Source organism: Ranitomeya variabilis, chromosome 2, assembly GCF_051348905.1.
Source record: "Ranitomeya variabilis isolate aRanVar5 chromosome 2, aRanVar5.hap1, whole genome shotgun sequence".
Lineage (NCBI taxonomy): Eukaryota > Metazoa > Chordata > Amphibia > Anura > Dendrobatidae > Ranitomeya > Ranitomeya variabilis.
The window spans coordinates 996,964,475-996,972,512 of NC_135233.1; positions in this window are offsets into that span (position 1 = coordinate 996,964,475).

Consider the following 8,038-nt stretch of genomic DNA (forward strand, 5'->3'; position numbering starts at 1 on the left):
TCCCTCCCCACAGGGATTGTGATTGCGCCATAGATCTGATTCCCGGCAGTAAATTTCCAAAGGGTCGTTTGTTTAACCTATCTGTACCTGAACATGCTGCTATGCGCGAGTATATTAAGGAGTCCCTGGAAAAGGGACATATTCGTCCTTCTTCATCACCTTTAGGAGCCGGTTTTTTCTTTGTCTCTAAAAAGGATGGCTCTCTGAGGCCTTGTATTGATTATCGACTCCTGAATAAAATTACAGTCAAATATCAGTATCCGTTGCCTTTGCTGACTGATTTGTTTGCTCGCATAAGGGGGGCTAAGTGGTTCTCTAAGATTGATCTTCGTGGGGCGTATAATTTGGTGCGAATTAAGCAGGGGGATGAGTGGAAAACCGCATTTAATACGCCTGAGGGCCATTTTGAGTATTTAGTAATGCCTTTCGGCCTTTCTAATGCACCTTCGGTCTTTCAGTCCTTAATGCATGATATTTTCCGTGAATATTTGGATAAATTTATGATTGTGTATTTGGATGATATTTTGATTTTTTCTGATGACTGGGAGTCTCATGTTCAGCAGGTCAGGAGGGTTTTTCAGGTTTTGCGGGAGAATTCTTTGTGTGTAAAGGGTTCAAAGTGTGTTTTTGGGGTTCAAAAAATTTCCTTTTTGGGGTACATTTTTTCCCCTTCTTCTATTGAGATGGACCCTGTCAAGGTTCGGGCTATTTATGACTGGACGCAGCCTACTTCTCTAAAGAGTCTTCAGAAATTCTTGGGCTTTGCTAATTTTTATCGTCGATTTATAGCTGGTTTTTCTGGCATTGCTAAACCTCTGACGGATTTGACTAAGAAGGGAGCTGATGTTGCCAATTGGTCCCCGGCTGCTGTGGAGGCCTTTCGGGAGCTTAAGCGCCGCTTTTTGTCTGCCCCTGTGTTGCGCCAGCCTGATGTTTCTCTTCCCTTTCAGGTTGAGGTCGATGCTTCCGAGATCGGAGCGGGGGCGGTCTTGTCGCAGAAAAGTTCCGACTGCTCGGTGATGAGACCTTGCGCGTTCTTTTCTCGAAAATTTTCGGCCGCCGAGCGAAACTATGATGTTGGTAATCGGGAGCTTTTGGCCATGAAGTGGGCATTTGAGGAGTGGCGTCATTGGCTTGAGGGTGCCAGACATCAGGTGGTGGTTTTGACTGATCACAAGAATCTGATTTATTTAGAGTCTGCCAGGCGCCTGAATCCTAGACAGGCACGTTGGTCGTTGTTCTTTTCTCGGTTTAATTTTGTGGTCTCGTACTTACCGGGTTCTAGGAATGTGAAGGCAGATGCTCTTTCTAGGAGTTTTGAGCCTGACTCTCCTGGGAATTCTGAACCTGCTGGTGTCCTTAAGGATGGGGTAGTTTTGTCTGCTGTCTCCCCAGATCTGCGACGTGCTTTGCAAGAATTTCAGGCGGATAGACCTGATCGTTGTCCGTCTGGTAGACTGTTTGTTCCTGACGATTGGACCAGTAGAGTCATCTCGGAAGTTCATTCTTCTACTCTGGCAGGTCATCCGGGAATTTTTGGCACCAGAGATTTGGTGGCTAGATCATTCTGGTGGCCTTCCCTGTCTCGAGATGTGCGTGTTTTTGTGCAGTCTTGCGATGTGTGTGCTCGGGCCAAGCCTTGTTGTTCTAGGGCTAGTGGGTTGTTGTTGCCCTTGCCTATTCCGAAGAGGCCTTGGACGCACATCTCTATGGACTTTATCTCGGATCTCCCTGTTTCTCAGAAGATGTCTGTCATCTGGGTGGTGTGTGACCGTTTTTCTAAAATGGTTCATTTGGTGCCATTACCTAAGTTGCCTTCCTCATCTGAGTTGGTCCCTCTGTTTTTTCAAAATGTGGTTCGCTTGCATGGTATTCCGGAAAACATCGTTTCTGACAGGAGTACCCAGTTCGTGTCTAGATTTTGGCGGGCAGTCTGTGCCAGGTTGGGCATTGATTTGTCTTTTTCGTCTGCATTCCATCCTCAGACCAATGGCCAGACGGAGCGAGCTAATCAAACTTTGGAGACTTATTTGAGGTGTTTTGTGTCTGCGGATCAGGATGATTGGGTTGCCTTTCTGCCGTTGGCAGAGTTTGCTCTTAATAATCGGGCTAGTTCTGCCACTTTGGTTTCTCCTTTCTTTTGCAATTCAGGGTTTCATCCGCGTTTTTCATCTGGTCAGGTTGAATCTTCGGATTGTCCTGGAGTGGATGCGGTGGTGGATCGGTTGCATCGGATTTGGGGACAAGTGGTGGATAATTTGGAACTGTCCCAGGAGAGGACTCAGCAGTTTGCTAACCGCCGTCGTCGTGTTGGTCCTCACCTTCGTGTTAGGGACTTGGTGTGGTTGTCTTCCCGTTTTGTCCCTATGAGGGTTTCTTCTCCTAAATTTAAGCCTCGGTTTATCGGTCCTTATGGGATTTTGGAGATACTTAACCCTGTGTCCTTTCGTTTGGACCTCCCGGCATCTTTCGCTATCCATAATGTATTCCATCGGTCGTTGTTGCGGAGATATGAGGTACCGGAGGTTCCTTCTACTGAACCTCCTGCTCCTGTGCTGGTGGAGGGTGAATTGGAGTACATTGTAGAGAAGATCTTGGATTCCCGTATTTCCAGACGGAGACTTCAATATCTGGTTAAATGGAAGGGCTATGGTCAGGAAGATAATTCTTGGGTAACTGCCTCTGATGTTCATGCCTCGGATTTGGTTCGTGCCTTTCATAGGGCTCATCCAGATCGCCCTGGCGGTTCTCGTGAGGGTTCGGTGCCCCCTCCTTAAGGGGGGGGTACTGTTGTGAATCCGCTTTTTGGGCTCCCCTGGTGGTTGCTGGTGGTACTGGTGACTTGTGTGTGCTTTGCTGTCTCAGTTCACCTGCTCCCATCAGTGTTTGGGAGTTTCCTATTTAGCCTTGCTCTCCAGTCATTTCCTTGCCGGTCATCATTGTAACCAGAGCCTTCGGTTGCATGTTCCTGCTACTAGTCTGCTGATCAGCTAAGTGGACTTTGTCCTTTTGTTTTGTATCTTTTGTCCAGTTTGCAGTTTTTGTTATTCTCTGTAGCTGGAAGCTCTTGCGGGCTGAAATTGCCACTCCTGTGTCATGAGTTGACACAGGAGTCTTAAAGTAATTTCAGGATGGTTTTTTTAAAGGGTTTTTAGTTGACCGTGAAGTCCTCTTTTGTATCCTTCTGCTATCTAGTAAGTGGACCTCTCTTTGCTAAATCTACTTTCATACTGTGTATGTCTTTTCCTCTTAACTCACCGTTATTACATGTGGGGGGCTGCTATCATCTCTTGGGGTATTTCCCTAGAGGTAAGCCAGGTCTGTTCCTTCCTCTACCAGGCGTAGTTAGTCCTCCGGCTGGCACGTGGCATTTAGGAAGTCGTAGGTATGCTCCCTGGCTACTATTAGTTGTGTGGTAGATTTAGCTCACGGTCAGCTCGAGATTCCATCACCCAGAGCTTGTCCGTTATTTTTGTGTTCTGATGTTTCCTTGCCATTGGGAATCATGACAGACCTCATAACTGATACACATCTGATGCTTATTATTTTCTTAAAATAATGTAAATGAAAAAGATTTTGAGAGCTCATTAATGTAACAAAGAAACTGCCTGATGACAATGGTGGGAAACTTGTCTTTAAAGAGAACCCGTCAGCACAATTTTGTAAAGTAAATACATGACTGTAAAGGTGCCATAATACAGATTTAATAGATATCTTTGGTGAAGAATTCTGTGCCTCCCCAGGAGTTCAGGTACCACAGTGATGTTGCCTTCCTCTCTGGGAGGGTAATGCCATGTCTGGAGACAGGAGGAATCCATTTGGCAGGTTAGCTGTACATGCAACACATTCTAACTCCAGGCCAGAAGGGGGAGATCTAAACCCAGTTTTAGGGGAGAGCTTTCCTCAATATACATCCTGGTCTGGAGGAGGAGTTAGTTGGTTCAGGGAGACCATAGGAGAAGGAAGTCTGGTGCAGACAAGCGGAGAGTGAGGGAGCACAGGGGAGTGATCAAAAGCTAAAGGAGGGCTGCGATTGGGCCTTCTAAAAGCGAGGGTGCAGAAACCAGGCACCGGGAGCCTGGAGGGCATAGGACTATACGTAAATTGCCCACACCACACCTGAGGTACAGCAGCATTCTAGAGCCTGGAGTCACCATGCAAAGAGACCCCAGAGGAACGGCTCAAGCTGCCTACCATGCAAGCACTGTCCCAGGACAGGAGAGAACGAAGACCTTGTTATGACACTACAGGTAGCAAGGCACTAATAGACCAGCACAAAGTGGAAGGTTCCCAAACTGACCTGTCAAGGGGGTTTCCACCTGTCTTCAGGCTGTCTGGACTCCATCTACACCTGTTGCCGGTACCCTGGACTGTGGCTTGCTACCATCAGTAAACAAGGTAAAGACTGCAACCCTGTGTCCTCCATTTATTTACTGGCAACCCACCATCCTGGCTCACTACACCGGGAGCCCTGGGGACCCCGCTTCACCTGTGGGAAGTGTCACCATATTGCTGCAGAAACGTCACCCAGAGGACTCCTTTGAGCAGCGTCAGTCACCTCTGACCGAGAACCACAGGTGGTGTCACGAATACAGACTTTATTAAACCCTTTAAAGACTTTTCCCCTATTACTTGAGTGCCCAGGGCATGGACCAGGTCACAGTCACCGTGATATCCCCTTTAAGTGCAACCGAACCCAGTACCGAGTACCCCAAGCCCTGGTGGGCAACTCAACTTCACTTTGTGTTTCTTCTTTAATCACTATTTAAACTTATCTGCTAAATAGATTTTGGTGCACAGGAGCAGGACTGTGCATTGGGTCTTCTCCTCCCTGTCTGTGATTCCCCAACCCCTCCACCCACCTTCAGTCTGTGATTCCCAACCCTCTGCTGCCTCGGGTCTTGGAATGAGAGGTCACGCTGAGATGTTATATATATGAGGCAGGTTGTTGAAAGACCAGAGGCAGGTAGAGTGGCCAAGAATCACAGACAGGAAGGAGAAGACCAAGTGCACAGTCCAGCCCTTGTGCACCAAAAACTACTTAGCTGAAAATTTCAAATTGGGATTATAGAGCAACAAAGCAGATTTCTTCACCAAAGTTATCAATGTAATTAGTATTATGGCACCATTACAGCCATGTCTATGCTTTACATTGCTGACTGGTTCAAAATCTCAAAGAATCTACTTCTTAAATATCGAAGTAAAAAATTTAGAGAAGACTCTTTTTTATGTATACAGCTACTAACTAAAGATAGCCTCTGGGTCTCACATGTTTCCTGGAGAAACTGAGGAAACGAATAATAGGGTTGGGGCAACAACATTTTGCACAGTGCACCAGTCAGCCTAAGTCCGGTCACAGCTGCGGTTACAGTGTGATATAGTACTTTACTCATCTCTACCCACGATAACTATTTTAACATCTTGTCTGCCTTAACGTGAGAAACAGACTGATTCTTGTCAAGATGTTGACATATAATTGTATGACATCTACTATTTCACAAGAATATCGGGATAGTTTCACATTCAGTGTTTTTCAGAAAAACAGATTAGTGCTGGATCCTACCTGCCCTTTAAATTTAAGAAGCTTTTAGCATGGGAAAGGCACGTTTCCTGGTATTAGTATTATTTTACTAAGTAACTTCATTTTAAAAGTACATGCTATATTGCAGTAAAGCAGTCCAAAGTTCATACATTCAATGTTTGTATAAATCTCAACTCATAGAGTGCTGCTTCACACTATCCTCTCACACTGTGTCACCCTATACTGCCCAGTCTCCATACTGTGTTCCCTCATCACACTCCTGCTCATACTGTCCCCTCCTTGATGTGACCTCACACTGTCCCCTAATGCTTCCCCATCTCCATAAAACCCCCAAACACTACCCAGTCTCTATTCTGTGCCTAGTAACATTTTCTCATCCCATAATGTCTTCTCACACTATTTCTCTCAATAGTCAACTGACACATCCCCTACTCCCCATACTGCTTCCGCACTCATTCCCCCTCGCTACCCTTACTGTGTCTGCATCCATCCCCAATCCCCATACTGTGTCCACATCCATCCCCTTCACTCCTCACACTGTATCCGCTGTTATGATCCTTAGTGGTTGAGGATCACAAATTACTCCAGCTAAGTAACAAACATAGGACAAGCTCTAGGGAGGTGGCAAACTGGACTGACCGCAAATCTGAACCTATCCAAACACACTAGAAGTAGCCGGTGAACGTGCCTAAAAATCCTAGACGTCTCGAGCCAGCCTGAGGAACTAACTACCCCTAGAGAGAAAGAAAGACCTCTCTTGCCTCCAGAGAAATAATCCTCAAAGATATAGAAGCCCCCAACAAATAATAACGGTGAGGTAAGAGGAAGGCACATACACAGGGGTGAAAGCAGATTCAGCAAATGAGGCCCACTAATACTAGATAGCAGAAAATAGAAATGGGAATCTATGCGGTCAGTAAAAAACCCTTACAAAATATCAACTCTGAGATTTCAAGAACCCCCACACCAACTAATGGTGTGGGGGGAGAAACTCAGTCCCGTAGAGCAACCAGCAAGCGAGGAAATCACATTTTAGCGAGCTGGACTAAAAACATAATGAACGCTGATAATCAAAAAATAATCAAACAAAAACTTAGCTTGTCTTGGAGAGACTGGGAGCAAGGTAGACACAAGGAATCTGAAGAGCACTGAATACATTGATAGCAGGCAAAGAACTGAGTATCCAGGTGGGCTAAATAGGAAACCAACCAAGGATAACGAACCAGCTGATGCTGCAACCTGCAGAAAGACAACACTACACAGTACCGCTTGTGACCACTAGAGGGAGCCCAAAAATAGAGTTCACAACAGTACCCCCCCTTGAGGAGGGGTCACCGAACCCTCATCAAGACCCCCAGGGCGATCAGGATGAGCCGCGTGGAAGGCACGAACCAAATCGGCCGCATGAACATCAGAGGCGACAACCCAGGAATTATCCTCCTGACCATAGCCCTTCCACTTAACCAAATACTGCAGCCTCCGTCTAGAGATACAAGAATCCAAAATCTTCTCCACCACGTACTCCAATTCGCCCTCGACCAGCACCGGAGCAGGAGGCTCAACAGAAGGAACCACAGGTACCACATACCTCCGCAACAAAGACCTATGGAACACATTATGAATGGCAAACGATGCTGGGAGATCCAAACGAAAAGACACCGGGTTAAGGATTTCCAAGATCTTATAAGGACCGATGAAGCGAGGCTTGAATTTAGGAGAGAAGACCTTCATAGGAACATACCGAGAAGACAGCCACACCAAATCCCCAACACGAAGTCGGGGACCCACACCGCGGCGGCGGTTGGCAAAGCGCTGAGCCTTCTCCTGTGACAACCTCAAATTGTCCACCACATGGTTCCAAATCTGCTGCAACCTATCCACCACAGAATCCACCCCAGGACAGTCAGAAGGCTCAACCTGACCCAAGGAAAAACGAGGATGGAAACCAGAATTGCAGAAAAAAGGCGAAACCAAAGTAGCAGAACTTGCCCGATTATTAAGGGCAAACTCGACCAAAGGCAAAAAAGTCACCCAATCATCCTGATCAGCAGAAACAAAACATCTCAAATAAGTTTCCAACGTCTGATTAGTTCACTCGGTTTGGCCATTAGTCTGAGGATGGAAGGCCGACGAAAAAGACAAATCAATGCCCATCTTAGCACAAAAAGTCCGCCAAAACCTGGACACAAACTGGGATCCTCTATCAGACACAATATTTTCAGGAATGCCGTGCAAGCGAACCACATTCTGAAAAAATAGAGGAACCAAATCGGAGGAAGAAGGCAACTTAGGCAAGGGCGCCAAATGGACCATCTTGGAAAAACGATCACACACCACCCAGATGACAGACATTTTCTGAGATACTGGAAGATCCGAAATAAAATCCATGGAAATGTGCGTCCAAGGCCTTTTCGGAACAGGCAAAGGCAAAAGCAAACCGCTGGCACGAGAACAGCAAGGCTTAGCCCGAGCACAAATCCCACAAGACTGCACAAA